The following is a 25,197-nucleotide window of genomic DNA, read 5'->3' as shown; positions in this document are numbered from 1 at the left end:
CCAGTGCCAGTATGTCCTTCCTGAGGTGTGGGGCCCAAAATAGGTCACAGTGTTCGAAGTGAGGCTTATCTCGAGCTTGATAAAGTCTCAGTAGCACATCACTGCTTTAATATTCCAACCTTCTTGAGATAAATTACAACATTACATTTGCTTTCTTCACCACGGCCTCAACCTGCAAGTCAATCTTTAGAGAATCCTGGACTAGCACTCCCAGATCCCTTTGTACTTTGGCTTTATGAATTTTCTCACCGTTTAGAAAATAGTCTCGGCCTGTATTCTTTTTTCCAAAGTGCAAGGCCTCACATTTGCTCACGTTAAATTTCATCAGCCATTTCCTGGACCACTCTCCTCAACTGTCTCAATCTTTCTGCAGTCTCCCCACCTCCTCAGAACATCCTGCCTGTCCACCTAACTTCTTATCATTGGTGAACTTCGCCAGAAAGCCCCCAGTTCCCTTCATCCAGATCATTAATATATAAAGTGAACAGCTGCGGCCCCAACACTGAACCCTGCGGGATTCCACTCGTCACCAGATGCCATTCCGAAAAAGAACCTTTTATCCCAACTCTCTGCCTTCTTTCAGACGGCCAAGCCTCAATCCATGCCAGTAGCTCACCTCAAACACCATGGGCCCTCACCTTACTCAGCCGCCTCCCATGAGGCACTTTACCAAAGGCCTTTTGGAAGTCTAGATAGATCACATCCACTGGGTTTCCCTGGTCTAACCTTCTTGTTACCTCTTCAATGAATGCCCACAAGTTTTTCAGGCATGACCTTGCCTTACTAAATCCATGCTGGCTTGTTTTAATCAGACCCGACATTTCCAAGAACTTACAAATCTCATCCTTAATGATGGATTCTAGAATTTTCCTACAACCGAGGTGAGGCAAAGCAACCTATAATTTTCCATCTTTTGTCTTGATCCTTTCTTGAACAAGGGAGTTACAAAAGCGATTTTCCAATCATCTGGGACTTTCCCTGACTCCAGTGACAACCAATGCCTCTGCTATTTCCTCAGACACGTCTCTCAGAACATCTGGAATGGAGCCCATCTGGGCCAGGGGATTTATCAATTTTTACAGCTGTTAGCTTTTCTCGCACTCTCTCTTTTGTAATGGATACCATACTCAACTCTGCCCCCAACTCTCCTTCACTGTTGGGATATTACTCATGCCTTCCACTGTGAAGACTGATTAAGTTCTTCAGCTATTTCCTTATCTCCCATCACAAGCCTTCCTGTATCAATTTGGAATGGCCCAATTTCTACTTTTGCTTCTCGTTTGTTTCGTATGTATTAAAAGAAATTTTTACTATCATTTCTAATATTACTGGTGAGCTTATTTGATCCTCTCCTTCTTTATTTCTCTCTTTGTTTGTTTTCACAGTCTTCCCAATCTTCTGATTTCCCAGTTTTCTTGGTCACTTTATAGGCTTACTCACTCTCTTTGATCCATTTCCTGACTTCCTTTGTCAGCCATGGCTGTCTAATGCCCTCGCCACCCCCCTCCCCCCACCCCCGTATAATCTTCCTTTTTTTGGGGCTGAACCTTTGTACTGTGTCCTCAATTACACCCAGAAACTCCTGCCATTGTTGCTCTACTGTCTTCCCCACTAGGCTCTGCTTCCATTCGATTTGCATTAGTTCCTCTCTCATGCCCCTGTAATTACCTTCATTTAACTTTGACACCATTACATCCAATTTTGCCTTCTCCCTTTCAAATTGCAGTCTGAACTCGACTATATTATGATTGCTGCCTCCTAAGTACTCCCTTAGTTTAAGATCTTTTACAACATCTGGCTCATTACATAGCACTAAGTCCAAAATAGCCTGCTGTCTTGTAGACTCCATCACAAGCCGTTCCAAAAAGCCATCCTGAAAGCATTCCATGAATTCCCTTTCTTTGGATCCACTGGCAACATTATTCACCCAGTCCTTTGCATATTGAAGCTCCCCATGATCATCGTGACCTTGCCTTTCTGACATGCCCTATCTATTTCCTGGTACATCTGTGCCCCAAGTCCTGAACACTGCTGGGAGGTCTGTACATAACGCCCATTATGGTTTTTTTTGCCTTTGTGGTTCCTCAACTCCACCCACACAGAATCCACATCATCTGACCCTATGTCATTCAGTGCCATAGATTTAATTTCATTCTGAACTAAAAAGGCAACTCTGCCCTCTCTCTCTCTAAGTTGTAAATCCTTGGATGTTTAACTGCCAGTCCTGAACCCCCTGCAACCACCTCTCTGTGATGCCTACCACATCATAATCATTCATCATGATTTGTGCTGTTAATTCATCTACTTTGTTACGAATACAACGAGCATTCAAGTAAAGTGCCTTAATGCTAGTTTTCTTATCCTCATGATTTCCAACATCTCTACTAATATGTTCGAAGTTATCCTTCTTTTTTGCTTCAATTCTAGTCTGCCTTGAACTTAAACCCTGCACACATGCTAACCTGCTGCTTATCTTTCTACTTGACTCCATACTCCCTGTTGCTTTCCCTTTCCCCAGACTCATAAGTTTAAAGTCCTAGTGACCACCCGATTTATCCTTAACGCCAGAACACTGGTTCCAGATCGGTTCAGGTGGAAACTGTCTCATCGGTACAGATCGCCCAGGTTCCAAAAACTGATGCCAATGTCCCATGAAATGGAATCCCTCATTCCTACACCAATCTCCTAGCCACGTGTTTACTTCCCTAACTTGCTTATCCCTATGACAATTAGCACGTGGCTCGGGCAGTAATCCAGAGATTATGACCCTCGAGGACCTGTTCTTCAATTTCCTTCCTAGTGCTTGATACTCCCCACACAGGCCCCGATGCCTAGCCTTGTCTATGCTGTTAGTGCCAACATGGATCACAACAACTGATCTTCTCCCTCCTGCTCCAATATCTGTTCAAGCTAATCGGAGATGTCTGGCACACTGGCACCGGGCAGGCAACACACCATGTGGGACTCCCAATCCGGCTTACAAAGGATACTATCTGTCCGCTAATTACAGAATTCCCTGTAACAACTACTTGTCTTTTTACTCCCCGTCTTGAATGGCCTTCTGCACCATGTTGCAGTGGTCAGCTGGCTTATCCTGCCCACAGCCCTTTTCCTCACCCATACAGGAAGCAAAAATCGCATATCTGTTGGACAAGGTCGAGGGCTGAAGCTCCTCCACTCCTGAACTCAGAACCTCCCTACCTGCCTCCCTTACAGTCACACCCTGTTGTTCCTGATCACTAACTGAATTTGAATTACTTTATCTACCGGGTGTGACTGCCTCCTGAAACAAAGCGTCCAGGTAACTCTCCCACTCCCGGATGTGCCGCAGTGTTTGAAGCTCAGATTCCAGATCATTAATTCTGATCCGGAGTTCTTTTAGCAAACAACACTTGCTGCAGATATGGTCACTGCCCTTCACAATGGGTTCAGCCAGCTCCCACACCATACAGCTACAGCACATCACCTGTCCAGCCATCTCTACTAATTTAATTCATTTATACAAATTTATGAATTAATTAATTTCTAATACTTCTCTAAGGTCTTATTCAACTAACTAACTAATAGCCAACCTTTAATCAATCACACGAAACACAATAAATATCAATTGAAACACCTTACCTCAGCAACACACGGGAGGCCATTTTTTTGGTGAGAGGAGGGGGCGCGGGGGGTGACACTACACATGTAGCATCTTGGGATTCAGCTGCTGCCCAAATATATACCCACCAGTCCGCTGCACCTTGCTGTGCCCTCTCCCTCTGCTGCTCTTTTAAAAACCTCACTTACCCAGCAGTCTCATGTCCATTCCTGCTCAGTGTTTGCTCTGCCACAGTAAGTTTTATATTTTCAAGTTACCTTCCCATCAGGCCTCTGGTCCTCGCTGAAGGTGCCTGAGCTGCATAGAGGGAGAAATGTTTTCACTTGTGAGGCTGACTGAACAGGAAATTAACATTAACGAATTGAATCACAAATTCAAAACAAAACATCATTCCCTGAGAAAGGTGACAACATGAAACTTGCTAGAGCCGGGAATGCTGAAGTTGAATAGCACAAATTTCTGAAAGGGGAAATTAGATAAGTACCTCAGGGAGAAATATACAGAAGGATGCACTGATGGGATGAGACAAAGTGGGAGTAGACTCGCATGGAGACGAAATAACTGCACGAATCTGTTGGGCCAAAAGGCACGTTTCTCTGCTGTAAAGTCTCTGTAAAAGTACTGGTCTCCTTAACTAAAGAACCACTTCATCACCAACTTATTTGGACAAAAGGGGTTCCACTAGGGCATAAAAGAGAAATACAAGAGGCATCCCTTCGTAAGGTTACAATTAATGTCCATTACTGAAAGTACCTCTGCAGAGAGGGAGGTTTAATCTTCGGTTTCTCAGTAGCAGCGGAGTACAGAGTTTTAATCTGCGGTTTGGTTGAGTTTGAGCTGGCAACATCAAGATCTGTACTGAGTTCAGCTTCGGTCTTCTTTACAAACTCATCATAGGACTGAAAGAAACATGGACAGAAAGTGAAATTAAACATTGGGACTTAAAGAAGTACACATGACACTACTTTGCCAACTGCACTGAATTCAATGTACTTCTGAATATATTTTCAACTTTTCTGGCAACTAAGGAATAGTAAGATTTGGTTTTCAGCAAATTACTCCAGTGAGGACCCAAGTTTTCAATTCAATCAGAAAGTTGAAGCATTTTCTGGATGTCTGCAGGAGAACCAGACAGGTAAGCCAAAACCAGATAAAGCATTTGTCATTTGAAATAATAGAAAATTCAGATGTATGATGCAGTGTTCATAATCGTGACGTAATGCTGCAATGTAAAACTGGACAATTCCGAAACTGAAGCACTTACCAAAATATGGGTCATCCAATCACGTTTTCTCCTGCCAAATTTCTTCATCTTCTGCCAAGCTGTCTTCTGCTATTGCTCCTGGTTGAATCCAAACAACATCATAACTTCATTAGAAATGAAGATCTGGGATAGAAGCACAGGAGAAATGGCAGCTGTTGCAAACACCCTAAATACACAGACAAAACAATCCATAATCCATTATCCTACTCTAAAACTGCTCAATGAAGATGCAAAATTGGATGAAACTCAAAGCATGTTCTATTTAACAAAAATCTGCTAAATGCTTGAAAACTGAATGACAATTGAAGTGAATAACATCAGTGAGATCCGAAAGCATATACAAAACAACATTAAGGTAGCATGCAACATTCCCAGATTGTGAGAAGGTTTGACACTTTCTCTTGCCTGAGACCTCGGCTGAGAAAATTAATTATTTCACTTAACGATTCACTGCATTACGTGGTTCAGCACTTTGCCAACAGCACCTTCTAAGAAGCCTCTGCTCTGTCGAATTCCAGAAATGTTCTGCCTTTCATAGACTGTAGGCAGACAACTGAAGATCAGCGCAATGGGAAGCCTCACAATAAATATTGGGGCTGATGTGGATTCATACAGTGGACCCAGCATTTCAGGAAGGTCAAATCGTTCTCAGTTTAACAGATGAGTTCATCAAAGCTATATGATCTAACCACAGACCACTGTCTCACATGGCTCCAGGCAGGAAGTGTTTGATAGGTTTCCCGGCTAACACTACCAGAGGCAAGTAACATGCCTGGAAATGTAGGTATGGGAAATAGTACAGTTCAGACTGAAGACACAGTCGAGTCGAGTTATAAAGACAAAACAAAGGAAATGAACAGTCCCAAATTTGCTCTGTGAATGAAAAGCTGATTTACACATGCCCATTCTCAGTCCCTGGCAAAGTGCAACGCTTCACAAACTGTGCTCAAAGTGAAGTCAGGCTAGACAATGAGCAGCTTGATGTTGACTTTAGACCGTGGTAAAAAGTTCACATTGCAGTGTTTCAAGTCTGAGTTACTGGAAGGAGTCATCCAGTGTACACTTCAATGTCAGTGCCACAGTAAAACAGAATTGTTGTAATAGGAAAGAACTTGGTCTTCGTGCTGGACAATACTTTTTAACCAATGCTCAAGTCATCCACCTTAACCTCAAATTGCCAGAAAACTTACAATATATATAACTTTTCACACTTGTAGCATGTTGTTCCCAACCTTTGAAGTATATTCACTATTAAAATATTGTCAAAAGCTGCAACAAACTTTCACACAGCAAGTTCCCACAAGTTCGAGAAATGGTTCAGTAAACGTTGAGCCAGACTGACTCATATAGGAGATTGACCAGGACCATGAGGGAGAACTCCACTCCTCTTCAATGTCACACCAAAACTCTTTTAAAAAACTCACCCAAGGGGGAAAATGGGGCCTCACTTCGAAAACAATATTTCAGTACTGCACCAGGACTGTCATCCAGGATTTCACTTCAGCGTTTGCTTAATCCCGTCTGCTGACTGAGGAAGAGTGCCACTGAGCCATGGCTAACACTCAGAGCTATTACATTCTCTCTCCAGTTTGGAGTAAAATGAGGTTCCTCGAGGATCATCGGGGAGATCAGAGTAAAATGGGGCTCCTCAGTTCCTGATCTTACTTCCATCATAAGGTCAGAAGTGCGGATGGTTGCACAATATTCAGTACCATTCACAGACTCAGAACCTGAGGAGTTATGTTCAAAGGCAACAAGATCTGGACAATATGCAGGTTGGACTGGCAAGAGGCAAGTAAGTTTTGCACCCAAACTGCCAGTCAATGACCATCTCCAGTAGGATGCCTGTGACCAGTGGTATGCCACAAGGATCGGTGTTGGGTTCACTGCTTTTCTTAGGTTACATAAATGATCTGGATGTGAACATGGGACATAGTATGGTTAGTAAGTTTGCAGATGACACTAAAAATAGAGGTGTAGTGGACAGTGTTGCATCTTGTAAAGGCAAATCGGGGCAAGACGTATATACTCAATGGTAACGTCCTGGGGAGTGTTGCTGAATAAAGAGACCTTGGAGTGTATGTTCATAGTTCCTTGAAAGTGGAGTCACAAGTAGACAGGATAGTGAAGGCGGTGTTTGTTATGCTTGCCTTTATTGGTCAGGGCATTGAGTTAGGAGTTGAAAAATCACGTTGCGGCTGTACATGACTCTGATTCGGCCTCTTTTAGAATACCGTGTGCAATTCTGGACTCCCTGTTCTCGGAGTGATTTTGTGAATCTTGAAAGGGTTATGCAAAGCTTTACAAGGATGTTGCCAGGGTTGGGGGGTTCTGCTATAGGAAGAGGATGAATTGGTTGGGGCTATTTTCCCTGCGGCATCGGAGGCTGAGGGGCGACTGTATAAAGATATTTAAAAGGTATCTGGATGAGTATATGCACAGAAAGGTTTTCAGAGGAAAAAGGGCCAAACCCTAGCGAGGGGACTAGATTTTATCTCGGATAACTGGTCAGTATGGACAAGTTGAACCAAAGGGTCTGTTTCTGAGCTGTACAACTCTATAACGCTCAGAATATTCAACCAATGGCCCTTGTCATTCAATGGTGTTACCATCACTGAATCCTTCACTATGAACATCATGGGGGCTTACCATGGACCAGAAACTCATCTGGACTCACCATATAAATACTGTGGGCTACAAGGGCAGGTCAGAGACTTGGAATACTGTGGTGTAAAACTCACCTCCTGAATCCCCATAGCAAATTCACCGAGTACAAAGCACAAGTCAGGAGTCTGATGGAAAACGCCCCACTTGCCTGGATGAGTGCAGCTCCAGTAACACACAATAAGCTCGCCACATCCAAGACAAAGCAGCCCACTTGATTGGCACCACATCTGCAAGCAGCCAGGCCCTCCACCACCCTCCACTCAGTAGCAGCAGTGTGTACAATCTGCAAGATGCATTGCAGAAATTCAAAGATCTTTAGCCAGATCCTCCCAAATCTATGACCATTTAGATTTCGAAGGACAAAAACAGCAGATACACAGGACTGTCACTTGCAAAAGCCCCTCCAAGCCACGCACCACCCTGATCTTGAAAAATATCACTGGTTCTTCAGGATTGCTGTATCAAATCCCTGGAATTTCCCCCCCTTAGGGTATTGTGAGTCTACCTACAGCACATGGACTGCAGTGGTTACAAAAGGTAGCTCACCAGGTTCTCAAAATCAACTAGGATCGGTCAATAAATGCTGGCCAGCCGGCGATGCCCAGACCCTAGGAGTCATTTAAATAATGTTCATTGAGGAGTTTAGAATTAAAATGGAGTTCCTTGGTGCTCAATGAGCTTTGAGTATTTTTTTTTGTTCATTCATGGAATGTGGGCATTTATATAAATGTGGGCGAGCATTTATTGCCCCTTCCTAGTTGTCCTTGAGAAAATGGTAGATGGAAGTGGGTACTGCAGTTGCTGGAGATCAGAGTCAAGATTACAGTGGTGCTGGCGTTGCACAGCAGGTCAGGCAGCAACCGAGGATGAAAGGCTTTTGCCCGAAACGTTGATTTTTCCTGCTCTTTAGATGCTGCCTGACCTGCTGTGCTACACCAGCACCACTCTAATCTTGACAAGATGGTGCTAACCAAGACCCACAATCTCATTAGGGAAGGACTTGCAAGAAGCAGTGGCAGAATTCCAAGTCAGGATAGTGGCCACTGTTTACAAATTGAGTCACTCACTTTCACAGTCTACATATTTTAGCTCCAGGTAAAAACAAGGATTGCAGATGGTGGAAACCAGAGTCTAGATTAGAGCAGTGCTGGAAAAGCACAGCAGGTCAGGCAGCATCCGAGGCTCCAACTAGCAGTGCATTTGCAACATTATTACTGACAAGTAGGACAAAAGGATTACATGGAATTATTACCTTCACTTCATTTAAATTCCTTGCTCGTTTGAAGAAAGCAGAGCTAATTCGGCTTGGCTTCATCCATGGGGCTTGGCTGGCACTGGGGTCTTCAGAAAACATCTCAGTGAGAATTTCTCTCGTCACGTTAAATACAAGCTGGAAGAAGTAAAAGGGTAACGGAGAAAAAATTATATTAGATACGCCCTCCCCCCCAAAAAAAAGGCTCGTTAGATCGCTACATGGAAAACAAAAAGGAACACTGTTCAAAATATATAAAGTAGCAACTGTTTGCTCCACGATCTGAACCAAGGATAAATTTAGAATATCATTGATTGCAGGAGAGAAGGCAAAAGAGAGATTCAAGAAGGGGTTTAATAGGATTGCAGAACGACCAAGGGTAGGTGCAGATGTATTCGACAAGCTTACTAATATAATACTAAGGAAGGCACCACAACATAAAATGAGGCAAATCGTTGAAACAAAATGAATGACATCTGTGGGACATGCTGGAAATAGAAAGCAAACTATCATGGCTCCAATTATTACTTCCTAAAAGTTGACCAGAGGATTGTCGGGCAGCTAACTCCTCGATCAAAATAAGAAAAACAGGAATTTTTCAATCAGTTAGTTTTGCTTCATTTGTTGGTAAATTAAGAGTTAAAAATATGGAGATAAATACAAGCACTTCAAGAGACAGTAGCTAATCAGGAGCAATTAGCATGAATTTGTGAACTATCAAATAATTTGACAAGGATGTATTAAAAAAAAGAGCAGATTAGTATGAAAAAAGTGTACATGGTTTATATGGATTTTCAGAAATTATTTCAAGAGTTGCCTCTGAGGAGACTAATGGCAAAACTCAAAAGCACCTCAAATGAAGAGGAGCACAATCAAATGGATAGAGGTGGTTGGGAAAATAAAGATTTCACACAAGAAAGGTGTGGAGAATGGAAGGGGCCCACAGGAGCCCATGCTCAGATTGCCCTTAATTGTTATAGTAATAAACACAATCTTGACTTGGGAATTTAAGAGAAGGAAACTAAACGATTCCAACTTGGGGTGAAGGGACAGAGATGGAATTGTAATGCAGTGACAGATACAGAAGAATATTTACCGGAAGATGGAATTGAAGTTGAGAGTGAGATGAAGTCATACATTGAGTGGATAAGAAAAGGAATTACACCTGAAATGGCAAGATCCTAATCAGATCAGAGAAAAAGGCCACAAAGTATTCAAACATACAGGCCATTTAAAGTGATAGATATGGCCATTAAAAAAAAAACTGACACTTCCAACACAAATGATTTAAGCCATTAAGTTGCATAAGGTCTTAGAGAATATTTTGGTCAATTTTGGGAGCCTCAACACAGCACAAATTCAGACTGAAAAGTGCAACCTTTAAGGGTTTCTTCATCTGAAAATTACGGAGTGACCCGTGGAAGGTCAAGATTCTGGCAAGTTTTAAGAAGGTGATTAATAATTATATGTTGTATTATCAACCAATGGAAAGACAGATGATACAGAAGAATTAAAAAAAATGAGTGACTGGAAGAGACACCATATATTATGTAAATAGAAACAGAAAATATAGATTCTCACAGTTGGCAAAGTGTTGGTAGATGGGATTTAGTGAATAACAGGATGATGAGGAGGTTGATGATGATAAATTAACAATGGGAGAGTACAAACAGTGGAGGAGAAAGGGGCTTTGGACTTTTAGGGAAGAGGCAAAATGGGAAATTGAATTCAAAGCTGTCATCAGGATCGAGATAATGTTTTTAACATGCTCTGTTATGCATATCATCAATCAGAGCTGCTGTGGAGCACTATTAACTCAGACCTTTCTTGCTTAATTGAGAAAAAATAATTTTGTGTTCAAACGCAAAAGCTGAAGCTCACCTCACAAAAAACTCTTTTGCTCACACTCTCTACACCTTTCCATTTATTATTCTCAAGATAGTCTGGGGGTATTCGTAGATCTCCTGGATCGTGGCCAAGTTCCTTCAACTTCCTCAGCCACTGCATGAACCATCTTCTCAACCTCTAAAGCATCAGGAGCCACAGAAAAGTAAGGTTCCCTTTGGATTTTCAGAGGCACATCCTTTGGAGATGGGGCCTCCTGTACTGGCTGCTGCATTTGCTACAGCTCAACCCAAAGTCCTCATCAAACGAATTTTGGTCATCTACCAGGTCATCGAGTGCCTCATGACTCAATTCTAACTCTGCCAGGTGTGTGGCTAATTCTTCCTGCCCACTTGTGCCAAACACTGGGCTGCCCTGTTGCAAAGTACACAGACTGAAGGTCAGGAACAAAACTGAAATCAAAACATGAAAGCGGGGAGACAAACAAACAAGAACCTTCTTTTTATATCTCAGAGCATGTCTGACGAGTTAGACACAGGCTGGAATTCATTTCCAATTTATTCTCAGCCATGTAATGAAAGTTAAGGTTTCCACATGGAGTGACATTAAACAGTATATTTTATCGGACTCAGTACTCAAACTGAATACACAATTCAGTTAATGGAGTCAGGAGAAATGCTTTATTCTCATTTTCGATTTTTAAAAATAGTTGACTTGATCAAGGTGGTGGAAAAAATCATCTTTACAAAGTTGCAAAGTATCCCAAGTGGTCTTCCTGAGCTTTAAAAATACATTTGTTAACCACTTAGCAGTCTTTTTGTAAAGGGTCCTTCATAAAGGGGAACACTCAGGGTAATTTCTGAAAATGAGACCTGCAAAATGTGCCTGAAAAAAATGGAGTTGTATTTTGACATATTGTTACAGAAACAATGACAATCCTGTAAGTATGTTAAAACATGGGAATTTAAGAAGCTCTGGAATTATTAATAAAACAATTGCATCAATGCTTCGAGACCAATAACACATCTCCAATTCTTGAATTTCAAATCCATCCCAAAACAGGTTCAAAATTAATATTTGCAGGTCGAGGACAAAGATCTGGAGATAATACCCCCTCCTTATCATCATCACTGTCAGCTCTTTCAGATGTCTCCAATTGGATAACAGTCTTGTGTTCCTCCTCTCGATCCTTGGAAGGTGACCTGGGCCAAGATTCAACATCCAATTTGAACTGTAATCCTTGATTAGTAAGTTGGATCATTCTCAGCTCGAGACTTTGTGATTTCATGCAATTGTTCAACAGTGTCCTTGACCAAGGGAGATAGCTCAGGTGCACAATCCTTTGTCTGAAATGCTCAGAACCAGCTGGTTCTAGGAATTTAGAACTCTTCAAATTTCAGAATAAGTGACAGTTTGATGGTGAAATGATTAAAAATCATACCGGAGGAGCATACTCACTCTGTAAAATGGGGTGATGAAACAGAATTGCGGTTTGCCAGTGCTGCTCCCCCCACTACGTCACATCTGAGTGATACGCCAAACAACCATGTTAATGAAGAAATAACTTCACAAAAACAACTTTGGATTTTGGAGCTTTTCGGATTTCGGGATTCAGGTTAAAGGATTGTCTACCTGTATCATATCAACCAAAGAATTGGCCTTTGAGTCACTGCTCTTCAGATCATCTCCGTTAAAGACATCCTTATCCTCACAATTGTCCTTGGGTTCCTCTCTTTTAATGTCCATTGTCCATGTGCTCCTCATGGATTTCCTCAGATTCAGGCTCGAGGAATGGTACTTTAAATTGAGTCTCAAGTTGGTCCTTTTCCCTGTTCAGTAAATCCAACAGAGGAGTTGAAAAGTTCTCATGGATATTGAGTGAAAACCCCTCCCATTGTGCACTGGAAGAACACACAGACACATTGGTATTGATTTTGGTTTCTGTCTCCAGTACTGCCTTGGATGCCTTCTCTATGAACACATCATTCCAGTTCATGTTTCTTTATTCTGGTCTTCACTCAAGTTTGCCAACCGTTCCTCCTCACCTGACTTGGACAAGCTCTCTTTTCAATTTTGGTCATCTCCAAAAGTTTCCACTGCCTTGCTAGATTCATTAATAACGTGCAGCAAGTCAAACTTACTTGGTTCAGAAAACTGATTACTTGCATTTTGATCATTCAAGTTGTTTTTAAATGGACAGAGCTTAAAGTCTACTTGCCCTCCAGGAGTATTACTTCGACCCAACTCTTCCGCCGGCAGTTCTGCTAATTCTTTTGAAAGCTCTGGCTCAACCTCCATCACATGTCCCATTATTACGGCCTTCTGGCGTATCCAGCCCTGCACCAGTCCAAAAGCCATTGGCAAAGCTAGTTCTGCCCTTGAAGCGAAGTGTCCCTGGTTGGATGCTACTAACTAAAATCCTTGCACCAATTTGGGATTCAGGCAGCTCATCGGTTTCAGGCAACATGGCTGTTTGAGTGTGACACGGACAGAGACAGTGTGATGGCATGGGAGTCTGTTCCTCATTGCTGGCATCACTTTGCTCTTCTCAGTTGGTGATTTCAAGTCTACAAGTTGTTCTGAATGTACGCTACCACAGCTGGGAGAGTATTTCTCACCCAGTCGCTCACTGATTTCATCATCCACACTGATACTTGGTGAAACACTTCGAGAAAGCTTCTCCCCTTCATTCATTCCTCCTGCTGAAATGCTCAGGACAGGAGAGCACTTGGGCCTCAGTGTGATTTTTGTCACTGGTGATTTTTATCAGATCTCTGCGTGAGCCTCTGAGGTAGGTTACGCCCCCAGTGGGTATCCTGGTCCCAATCAACCCCGTCAGGACTGGCACACAGCATTTGGGATCTCCTAATCACATGCAGAATTCCTTGAAGTGGCCAGTAAGGTATATTTGCATTCTTTTGTTAGCAACGAATTAAAGCAGCCATGCTTCAGATCGTTCTGAAACTTTCACTAATCAACAACCCAACATTGAACAGCAAGACTAATGATTTCTGTTAAACATTCTCGACATTCTAAAACCCGACAGTTTTGTTATATCGCGATACTTCTTTGCTTCATCTTTCACAGAACAATTTCAGAATTAATTTCGACAACACCAATCCGACCGAATCGGAGTCCCCGACTCCTCTCTTTTTTAAAAAAAGTGTCCTGGACTCTATTTTGGATCCACCTGTTAGTGGGTGTCCCCACCTCCTCTTTAATCTTTCCTGAATTAATTCTTACCAAGGCCGATCCCTGGTAAGCAGCGAGGGGTCAAGTGAACCACTAATGAATGAGGGAAACCAAACGGACAAAATACTCACGCCTGGCTGGCCGATTCCTCTACACTCAATAGCGGAGGACCCAAGGCACTTACACCGCTTCCCCATAATCTGTCCGTACTGAGTCCGAGTCATAGCACCAGATGGGATCTGGACCCCAGTGGATGGGGGCGGGGGGGGGGGGCGGGGGGGGTTTCTGTTCCGTGATTGGTCAATAAGCACTCACATTCTGTCTGATTCTTTAAGACTTCATTCATTATTTTTCATGTGGCCGGGCACAGATTGCCCAGAAACACAGAGGTTACACACTTCAGTGTTCCTTAGAGGAGCTGCATGCATGGCTTAAAACAAAGATATTTTTATACTTTTCTTTAAGAAAGGTACAAGCCATTATCGTATATTACATTCAGACAATTACCAATCAAGTTACAAAATAATCTTAACTGACAGCAACTTGGTCCAATGATATTTCCTGGGAACCAACTTTGTTTTCCAATACTTCAGCCACTCTTATCTCACGTACCGAATCTTTGCACCAGCACTTGAAGGTGAGTTAGATTGGCCAGTAATGTATCATCCAATCCAGTTATTTTGATGCTGTAAAGGAAGCATTGTCTGCTAATCTCTGTTGAGGCAGACTGTGATTAGTCAACTATGGCCTATAACAGCGTTAAAAGCCATTTTATGCAGCTTTTAGCAGAATTGTCAATTTGCAGCCTAGAAGCCATTCTGTCATATTATTTGCATTAAGAAGCCATTTTGTTCCCATTTTAGTTAGTAAGAGCATGTGTGAAGTGGTTGTTCCTGACAACAACTGGTTACCTCAGTCTGCATTCAGGATTCAGATCCTCAGTAGATAGAGATAGGGAAGTGGGAAGCAAAAGAAAGGTCACATTTCATGTACAAAAGGGGATTGAATATGAATGGGCAGTGATTTAATTGTTTGAAAACTTACAGCATGTGGGTCGGATCACAGTATATGTGGCAGTTCTCTATTCCAACAATACTCAATACTTCGTAGGAATCTTTCACCCACTAGACTGCTTTAAGGCACATCTCAAAAACTCACCCAATAGAACTAATTATATTCTGTATGAACATATAATATTCTGCAGCAGCAAGTGTACAACCTTCAGCCATCATTTCCTCTTTAAAAATAATGATCCATTCTTTCTTTTTCACATACAGAGTAAACAGATCGACTTTATTACAAATGCATTTTTTTTAAAAAAAGACATGAAACTCCAGAGAGCTCTGACCATGAAATATTTTATCTCAAAAGGTTGATTCAGCATTGACATCAAAATGCATGGGGTCATAGAGTCAGTTATACAACAGACCCAGCTCATCCGCACCAATCAGGTATCCCAACGTGACCTAGTCCCAGTTTGCCAGCATTTGGCCCAAATCCTTCTCAACCCTTCCTATTCATGTACCCATCCCAATGCCTTTTAAAAGGTACAAGTTGTAATTGTACCACTCTCTACCACTCGGGCAGCTCATTCCATCTGTGCAGCTCCCTCTGCCTGAAAAGTTATCGGTCAGGCCCTTTTTAAATCTTTCCCTCTCACCTTAAACCTATGCCCTCTAGTTTACAACTTTCCTGCCCTGGGAAAAAAATCTTGGCTATTCACCCTATCCATACCTCTCATGATTTCATAAACCTCTACAAAAAACAATCAGCCTCCAATGCTCCATGGGAAAAATACTTCAGCCTATTCAGCCTCTCCCTGCAACTCAGTCCCGGCAACATCCTTGTAAATCTTTTCTGCACTCTCTCACATTTAACATCCTTCCTACAGAAAGGTGATCAGAACTGTATGCAGTATTCCAGACGAGGCCTCACCAATGTCCTGTACAGCTGCAACGTAACACTTCAACCACTATAGTCAATGTTCTGACCAATGAAGGCAAGCACGCCAAATGCCTTCTTCACCACTCTCTCTACCTGCAACTCCACTTTCAAGGAACTATGCACCTGCATCCCGAGGTCTCTTTATTCAGCAACACACCCAGGGCCCGACCGTTAACTGTATAAACTAGTGACTGGATAGAGAACTTTAAAAATGAGACTTGATAGAGAAGTTTAAAAATGAAGACCATAAGACAGAGGAGTGGAAGTAAGGCCATTTGGCCCATTGAGTCACTCCGCCATTTAATCATGGCTGATGGGCATTTCAACTCCACTGACCCGCACTCTCTCTATAGCCCTTAATTCCTTGTGGGATCAAGAATTTATCAATCTCTGCCTCGAAGACACCCAACATCCCAGCCTCCACTGTGCTCCATGGCAATGAATTCTGACTGAAGAAATGTCTCCTCATTTCCATTCTAAATTGACGCCCTCTCATTCCAAGGCTGTACGCACGGGCCCTAGTTTCCCTGCCTAACGGGAACAACTTCCGAGCTTCCACCCTTTCTAAGCCATGCGTTATCTTGTAAGTTTCTATTAGATCTCCCCTCAACCTTCTAAACTCTAATGAATACAATACCAGGCTCCTCAGCCGTTCATCGTATGTTAGACCGACCATTCCAGGGATCGTCCATGAGAGTCTCTGCTGGACACACACGAGTGCCAGTATGTCCTTCCTGAGGTGTGGGGCACAAAATTGGACACAGCATTCTAAATGGGGCCTAACTAGAGCTTTATCAAGTCTCAGAAGCACATCAATGCTTTTATATTCCAACCCTCTTGAGATAAATGACAACATCACATTTTCTCTCTTAACCACGGACTCAATCTATAAGTCAACCTTGAGAGAATCCTGGACTAGCACTCCCAGATCCCTTTGTACTTTAGCTTGAAGAATTTTCTCAGTTTAAAAAATAGCCCATGCCTGTATTCTTTTTTTCAAAGTGCAAGGCCCTGCATTTGCTCACGTTGAATTTCATCAGCCATTTCCTGGACCACCCTCCAAAACTGTCTAAATCTTTCTGCAGCCTCCCCACCTCCTCAGAACATCCTGCCTGTCCACCTAACTACTTATCATCGGTGAACTTTACCAGAAAGCCCCCAGCTCCCTTCATCCAGATCATTATTATATAAAGTGAACAGCTGCGGCCCCAACACTGAATGCTGCGGGACACCACTTGTCACCAGCTGCCATTCCAAAAAAGAACCTTTTATCCCAACTCTCTGCCTTCTTTCAGATCGCCAATCCTCAATCCATGCCAGTATCTCACCTCAAACACCATGGGCTCTCACCTTACTCAGCAGCCTCCCATGATGCACCTTACCAAAGGCCTTTTGGAAGTCGAGATGGATAACATCCACTGGGTTTCCCTGGTCTAACCTACTTGTTACCTCTTCAAAGAATTCGAACAGGTTTGTCAGGTACGATCTCCCCTTACTAAATCAATGCGGACTCGTTCCAATCTGACCCTGCATTTCCAAGAATTTAGAAACATCATCCTTAACAACATATTCGAGAATTTTATTGACAACCGAGGTTAGGCTAATCGGAATATAAGTTTCCATCTTTTGCCTTGATCCTTCTTGGACAAGGGGGTTACAACAGCGATTTTCCAATCATCTGGGACTTTCCCTGACTCTGTTGATTTTTGAAAGATCACAACCAACGCCTTCTCTATTTCCTTAGCCACTTCCCTCAGAACTCTAGGATGTAGCCCTTCGGGCCAGGAGATTTATCAATTTTTAGACCTTTTAGCTTTTCTAGCACTTTCTCTTTTGTAATGGCAACCATACTCAACTCTGCTCCCTGATTTTCCTTAATTGTTGGTATATTACTCATGTCTTCCACTGTGAAGACTGACACAAAGTACTTATTAAGTTCTTCAGCTATTAACTCCCATCTCTAGCCTTCCTGCATCAATTTGGAACAGCTCAATTTCTACTTTTGCCACTCGTCTGTTTCTTATGTATTGAAAGCAACTTTCACTAACATTTCTAATATTACTGGTGAGCTTACCTTCATATTTGATCCTCTCCTTCCTTATTTCTCTCTTTGTTATCCTCTGTTTGTTTTTGTAGTCTTCCCAATCTTCTGATTTCCCAGTCTTCCCGGCCACTTCATAGGCTCTCTCTTTCTCTTTGATACATTTCCTGACTTCCTTTGTCAGCCATGGCTCTCTAAATCCACCTCCCCCCATCCGGAAACACCCAGAAACTCCTGCCATTGTTGCTCTCCTGTCTTGCCCACGAGGCTCTGCTTCCAGTTGATTTTCCTCAGTTCCTCTCTCATGCCCCTGTAATTACCTTTATTTAACTGTAACACCATTATATCCAATTTTGCCTTCTCTCTTTCAAACTGCAGCCTGAACTCTACCATATTAAGATTGCTGCCTCCTAAGTGTTCCCTGACTTTAAGATATTTTATGAAGTCTGGCTCATTACATAAAACTAAGTCCAGAATAGCCTGCTCCCTCGAGGGCTCCATCACAAGCTGTTCCAAAAAGACATCCTGTAAGCATTCCATGAATACCCTTTGTTTGGACCCACCGGCAACATTATTCAACTAGGTCATTTGCATATTCAATTACCCCATAGTCACCTTGACCTTGCCATTCTGACATGCCCTATCTATTTCCTGGTACATCTTGCGCCCTGGTCCTGACCACTGCTGTGAGGTCAGTCCGTAACTCCCATTATGGATTTTTTTGCCTTTGTGGTTCTTTGACTCCACATCATCAGATCCTATGTCATTCAGTGCCATGAATTTAATTTCATTCTGAACTAATAAGGCAACCCGGCACCCTCTGCCCACCTCCCTCTCTTTTCGATCAGTTGTAAATCCTAGGATGTTTAACTGCCAGTCCTAAACCCCCTGCAACCACGTCTCTGTGATGCCTACCACATCATCATCATTCATGATGATTTGTGCTGTTAATTCATCTACTTTGTTACAAATACTATGAATATTCAGGTAAAGTGCCTTAATGCTAATTTTCTTATCCTCATGATTTCCAACATCTCTAGTAATATGTTCAAAGTTATCCTTCGTTTTTGCTTCATTCCTGGTCTGCCTTGAACTGAAACCCTGCACACATGCTAACCTGTTGCTTATCGTTCTACTTGACTCCATACTCCCTGTTGCTTTCCCTTTCCCTTCCCCCAGACTAATAAGTTTAAAGTCCGAGTGACCACCCTATTTATCCTTTTCACCAGAACACTGGTTCCAGATCGGTTCAGGTGGAGACTGTCTCATCGGTACAGATCGCCCCAGTTCCAAAACTAATGCCAATGTCCCATGAAATGGAATCCCTCGTTCCCACACCAATCTCCTAGCCACGTGTTTACTTCCCTAATTTTCTTATCCCTATGACAATTAGCACGTGGCTCGGGCAGTAATCCAGAGATTATGACCCTCGAGGACCTGTTCTTCAATTTCCTTCCTGGTGCTTGATATTCCCCACACAGGCCCACATGCCTAGCCTTGCCTATGCTGTTAGTGCCAACATGGATCACAACAACTAGATCTTCTCCCTCCCGCTCCAATATCCTTTCAAGCCGGTTGGAGATGTCCAGCATCTTGGCACCGGTCCAGCAACACACCATGTGGGACTCCCAATCCAGCTCGTAAAGGATACTATCTGTCCCCCTAATTATAGAATCCCCTGTAACAACTATTTGTCTTTTTGCTCCCGCTCTTGAGTGGCTTTCTGAACCATGGTGTCATGGTCAGCTGGCTCATCCTGTCCACAGCCCTTTTCCTCATCCATACAGGGAGCAAAAATTGCATATCTGTTGGACAAGGTCAAGGGCTGAGGGTCCTCCACTCCTGAACTCAGAATCCCCCTTCCTGCCTCACTTACAGTCACACCCTGTTGTTCCTGATCACTAACTGAATTTGAATTACTTAATCTACCGGTGTGACTGCCTCCTGAACCTCCTGCGTCCAGGTAACTCTCCCCCTCCCGGATGTGCCGCAGTGTTTGAAGCTCAGATTCCAGATCATCAATTCTGATCCAGAGTTCTTTGAGCAACCAAAACTTGCTGCAGATGTGGTCACTGCCCTTCACAATGGGATCAGCCAGCTCCTACAACATACAGCTACAGCACATCACCTGTCTAGCCATCTCTACTGATTAAATTAATTTATACAAAATTATAAGTTAAATATTATTCAACTAACCAACTAATAGTGAACTTTTAATCAATCACACGATACACAAGGAATATCAATTGAAACGCCTTACCTTAGCAACACACGAGAGTCCTTTTCTTTGGTGAGAGGAGAGGGCGGGGGGGAGACACGACACATGTAGTACATCGGGATTCAGCTGCTGCCCAAATATATACCCAACAGTCCTCTGCGCCTCGCTGTGGCCTGTCGCTCTGCTGCTCCTTCAAAAGCCTCACTTATCAAGCAGTCTCACGTCCGTTCCTGCTCAGTGTTCGCTACGCCAAGCTAAGTTTTTATATTTTAAAGTTATCATCACATCGGGTCTCTGGTCCTCATTGTCGCTCCTCCCACTCCAACTGCCGCCCATAAAATGAAGAACACTGATCCCCCGAGGTAAGTTTGTATATTTTAAAGTTAACTTCCCGTCAGGCCTCTGGTCCTCGCTGAAGGTGCTTGAGCTGCATGGAGGGAAAAATGTTTTCACTTGTGAGGCTGACCTGAACAGGAAGTTCACATTAACGAATCGAATCATAAATTCAAAACAAGATATTCTTCCCTGAGAAGAGTGACAACATGGAACTTGCTTATGCCAGGAATGCTTCAGTTGAATGGCACGAATATGTTTAAGGGGAAATTAGATAAGTACCTCAGGGAGAAATATACAGAAGGATGCACTGATGGGATGAGACAAAGTGGGAGTAGAGTCGCATGGAGACTAAATAACCGCAATAGCCTGTTGGGCCAAAAGGCACGTTTCCCTGCTGTAAAGTATCTGGAAAAGTTCTGGTCTCCTTCACTCAAGAACCATTTAATCACCAACTAATTTGGACAAAAGGGGTCCCACTGGGATATGAAAGAGAAATACAAGAGACATCCCTTCATAAGGTAACACAATTAACATCCATTACTGAAAGTACCTCTGCAGAGAGCACGGTTTAATCTTCAGCTTCTCAGTATCAGTGGAGTACAGAGTTTGAATTTGCTGTTTGGTTGAGCTTGAGCTGCCAACATCAAGATCTTTACTGGGTTCAGCTTGGGTCTTCGTCATAAACTGATCATAGGACTGAAAGAAACATGGAGAGAAAGTGAAATCAAACATTGGGATTGAAAGAAGTACACATGACACTACTTTGCCAACTGCACTGAAATCAATGTACTTCTGAATTTTTAAATAAGTTTTCTGGCAACTAAGGAATAGCAGAACTTGATTTTCAGCAAACTACTCCAGTGAGGAGTCAAGTTTTCAATTCAATCAGAAAGTTGAAGCATTTTCTGGATGTATGCAGGAGAGCCAGACAGGTAAGCCAAAAACAGATAAAGCATTTGCCATTTGAAATAATAGAAAATTCAGATGTAGGATGCAGTGTTCATAGTCGTGATGTAAAGGTACAATATAATACTGAACAGTTGCTAAACTGAAGCACTTACCAAAATATTGTCCACCCGATCAGGTTTTCTCCTGCCAAATGTCTTCATCTTCTGCCAGCCTGTCTTCTGTTATTGCTCCTGGTTGAATCCAAACAACTTCATAACTTCTTTAGAAATGAAGATCTGGGGATAGAAGCACAGGAGAAATGGCAACTAATGCACATACCCTAAATACACAGACAAACAACCTCCAATCCATTATCCTTCCCGTAAACTGCTCAATGAAGACTTTGAGGCTTGGACCTTCTGATTCTTCTCCCATTCTGAATGATGTAAAATTGGATGAAACTCAAAGCATGTTCCATTAAACAAAAATCACTAAATGCTTTAAAACATAATTATAATTGAAGTGAATAACATCAGTGAGATCCGAAAGCATATACAAAACAACTTTAAGGTAGCATGCAATACTCCCAGATTGTGAGAAGGTTTGACATTTTCCCTTGCCTAAGACCGAGACTGAGATATGAGTAATTATTCACTTATCAATTCACCGCATTACGTGGTTCAGCACTTTGCCAACAAGTGCTGGCCTCTGCTCTGTCAAATTCCAAAAATGTTCTGCCTTTAATAGACTGTAGGCAGACAACTCAAGATCAGCGCTGTGGGAGGTCTCACAATAAATATTGGGGCTGATGTGGATTCATTCAGTGGACCCAGCATTTCAGGAAGGTCAAATCATTCTCAGTTTAACAGATGAGTTCATCAAAGCTATATGATCTAACCACTGACCACTGCCTCACATGGCTCCAGGCAGGAAGATTTTGATAGGTTTCTCGGCTAACACCGTCAAAGGCAAGTAACATGCCCAGAAATGTTGGTGTGGGAAATAGTACAGTTCAGACTGAAGACACGTTACAGTCGAGTTATAAAGACAAAGCAAAGGAAATGAACAGTTCCAAATTTGCTCTGTGAATGAAAAGCTGATTTACACATGCCCATTCTCAGTCCCTGGCAACGTGCAACGCTTCACAAACTGTGCTCAAAGGGAAGTCAGGCTAGACAATGAGCTGCTTGATGTTGACTTTAGACCGTGGTAAAAAGTTCACATTGCAGTGCTGCAAGTCTGAGTTACTGGAAGGAGTCATCCAGTGTATACTTCAATGTCAGTGCCACAGTAAAATAGAAGTTGCATTGTTGCAATAGTAAAGAACTTGGTCTTCGTGCTGGACAATACTTTTTAACCAATGCTCAAGTCATCCACCTTAACCTCAAATTGCCAAAAATCTTGCAATATATATAACTTTTCACACTTGTAGCATGTTGTTCTCAGCCTTTGAAGTATAGCCACTAATGATAATATCGTCAAAAGCTGCAACAAACTTTCACATAGCAAGTTTCCACAAATTAGAGAAATGGTTCAGTAAACGTTGAGCCAGACTGACTCATGTAGTAAACTGACCAGCACCATGAGGGAGAACTCCACTCCTCTTCAATGTCACACCAAAACTCTTTTAAAAAAACTCACCCAAGGGGGAAAATGGGGCCTCACTTTCAAAACAATACTTCAGTACGGCACCAGGACCGTCATCCAGGATTTCATTTCAGCTTTTGCTTAATCCCCTCTGCTGACTGAGGAAGAATGCCACTGAGCCATGGCTAACACTCAGAGCTATTACATTGTGTCTCCAGTGGGGAGTAAAATGAGGTTCCTCGAGGATCACTTGGGAGATCAGAGTAAAATGGGGCTCCTCAGTTCCTGACCTTGCTTCTATCATAAGGTCAGAACTGCAGATGGTTGCACAATATTCAGTACCATTCATAGTCTGCTTCAGTATCTGAGGAGTTATGTTCAAAGGCAACAAGATCTACACAATATGCAGATTTGGACTGGTAAGAGGCAAGTAATCTTCGCATCAAAACTGCCAATTAATGACCATCTCCAGTAGGAGGCCTGTCACCAGTGGTGGCCCATAAGGATTGGTGCTGGGTTCACTGCTTTTTGTCATTTACATAAATGATGTGAACATGGAACATAGCATGGTTAGTAAGTTTGCAAATGACACCAAAATTGGAGGTGCAGTGGACAGTGATGAAGGTTCAGAATACAACAGGATCTCGAACAGATGGGCTGAGGATTGGCAGATGAAGTTTATTTCAGATAAATGTGAGGTGCTGCATTTTGAAAAGGCAAATCAGATCAGGACTTATACACTCGATGGTAAAGCACTGGGGAGTGTTGCTGAGCAAAGAAACCTTGGAGTGCAGGTTCATAGTCCCTTGAAAGTGGAGTGACAAGTAAGCAGGATTGTGAAAGTGGTGTTTGGTATGTTTGACTTTATTGGTCAGAGCATTGAGTATAGGAGTTGGAAGGTCATGTTGCGGCTGAATAGGACACTGATTCGGCCTCTTTTAGAATACTGTGTGCAATTCTGGACTCCCTGCTCTTGGAAAGATGTTGTGAATCTTGAAAGGGTTATGCAAAGATTTACAAGGGTGTTGCCAGGGTGGGAGGTTTCTGGTATAGGAAGAAGATGAATTGGTTGGGGTTACTTTCCCTGGAGCATCAGAGGCTGAGAGGCGACTGTAAAAAGATTTATAAAATTATGAGTGGTATGGATAGGATAAATAGACAAGTCTTTTCCCTGGTGAAGGCAAATCCAAAACTAGAGGGCATAGGTGAGAGGGGAAACCTTTAAAAGGTACGTAACGGGTAACTGTTTCATGCAGAGGGTGGTGTGTACATGGAATGAGGTGCCAGAGGAAGTGGAGGCGGCTGGCATAATGACGATATTTAAAAGGCATCTGGCGGCGTATATGAATAGGAAGGGTTTAAGAGGGAAATGGACCAAATGCTGGCAAATGGGACTAGATTGTATCTCGGATAACTGGTCTGTATGGACAAGTAGAACCGAAGGGTCTGTTTCTGAGCTGTACATCTTTACAACTCTAAGATAATATTTAACAATGGCCCTTGACATTCAATGGTGTTACCATTACTGAATCTTCCACAATGAACATCATCGGGGTTACCATGGACCTGAAACTCATCTGGACTCATTATATAAACACTGTGGGCTACAAGGGCAGGTCAGAGGCTTGGAATACTGTGATGTATAACTCACCTCCTGATTTCCCATAGCAAATCCACCGAGTACAAAGCACAAGTCAGGGGTCTAATGGAATACACCCCACTTGCCTGGATGAGTGCAGCTCTAGTAACACACAAAAAGCTCACTACATCCAAGATAAAGCAGCCACTTGATTGGCACCACATCCGCAAGCAGCTATGCCCTCCACCACCCTCCACTCAGTAGCAGCAGTGTGTACAATCTACAAGACGCATTGCTGAAATTCAGAGATCTTCAGCCAGATCCTCCCAAATCTGTGACCATTTAGATCAAGAAGGACAAGAGCAGCAGACTGCCACCTGCAAGTTCCCCTCCAAGCCACCCATCATTCTGACTTCGAAAAATATCATTGTTTCTTCAGGATTGCTGTGTCAAATTCTGGGAATTCCCTCCCGAAGGGCATTATGGGTCTACCTACAGCACATGGACTGCAGTGGTTACAAAAGATAGCTCACCAGTTTCTCAAAAGCAACTAGGATCGGTGAATAAATGCTGGCCAGCCGGCAATGGCCAGACCCTGTGAGTCATTTAAAAAATGTTCATTGAGGAGTTTAGAGTTAAAATGGAGTTCCTTGGTACTCAATGGGCATAGAGGAATTTTTTTTGTTCATTCATGAAATGTGGGCGTCACTGGCTGGCCAGCACTTATTGCCCCTTCCTAGTTGTCCTTGAGAAGATGGTGCTGAGCTGGACCCACAATCTCAT

At 42.7% G+C, this 25,197-nt stretch overlaps 1 pseudogene; it reads right to left on the bottom strand.

Moving 5' to 3' along the window:
• Positions 1-4,341: 4,341 nt before the first annotated feature.
• Positions 4,342-25,197, bottom strand: part of LOC122545411 (centrosome-associated protein 350-like) — a 1,525,564-nt pseudogene continuing 1,504,708 nt past the window's right edge.

Source organism: Chiloscyllium plagiosum, unplaced genomic scaffold (genome assembly GCF_037043375.1).
Source record: "Chiloscyllium plagiosum isolate Xiang-an unplaced genomic scaffold, Cpla_swu_hap1 HiC_scaffold_9, whole genome shotgun sequence".
In the NCBI taxonomy this organism is placed as follows: domain Eukaryota; kingdom Metazoa; phylum Chordata; class Chondrichthyes; order Orectolobiformes; family Hemiscylliidae; genus Chiloscyllium; species Chiloscyllium plagiosum.
Note: the sequence above shows the minus strand (reverse complement) of the source record. Positions and strands in the feature narration are given on the sequence as shown.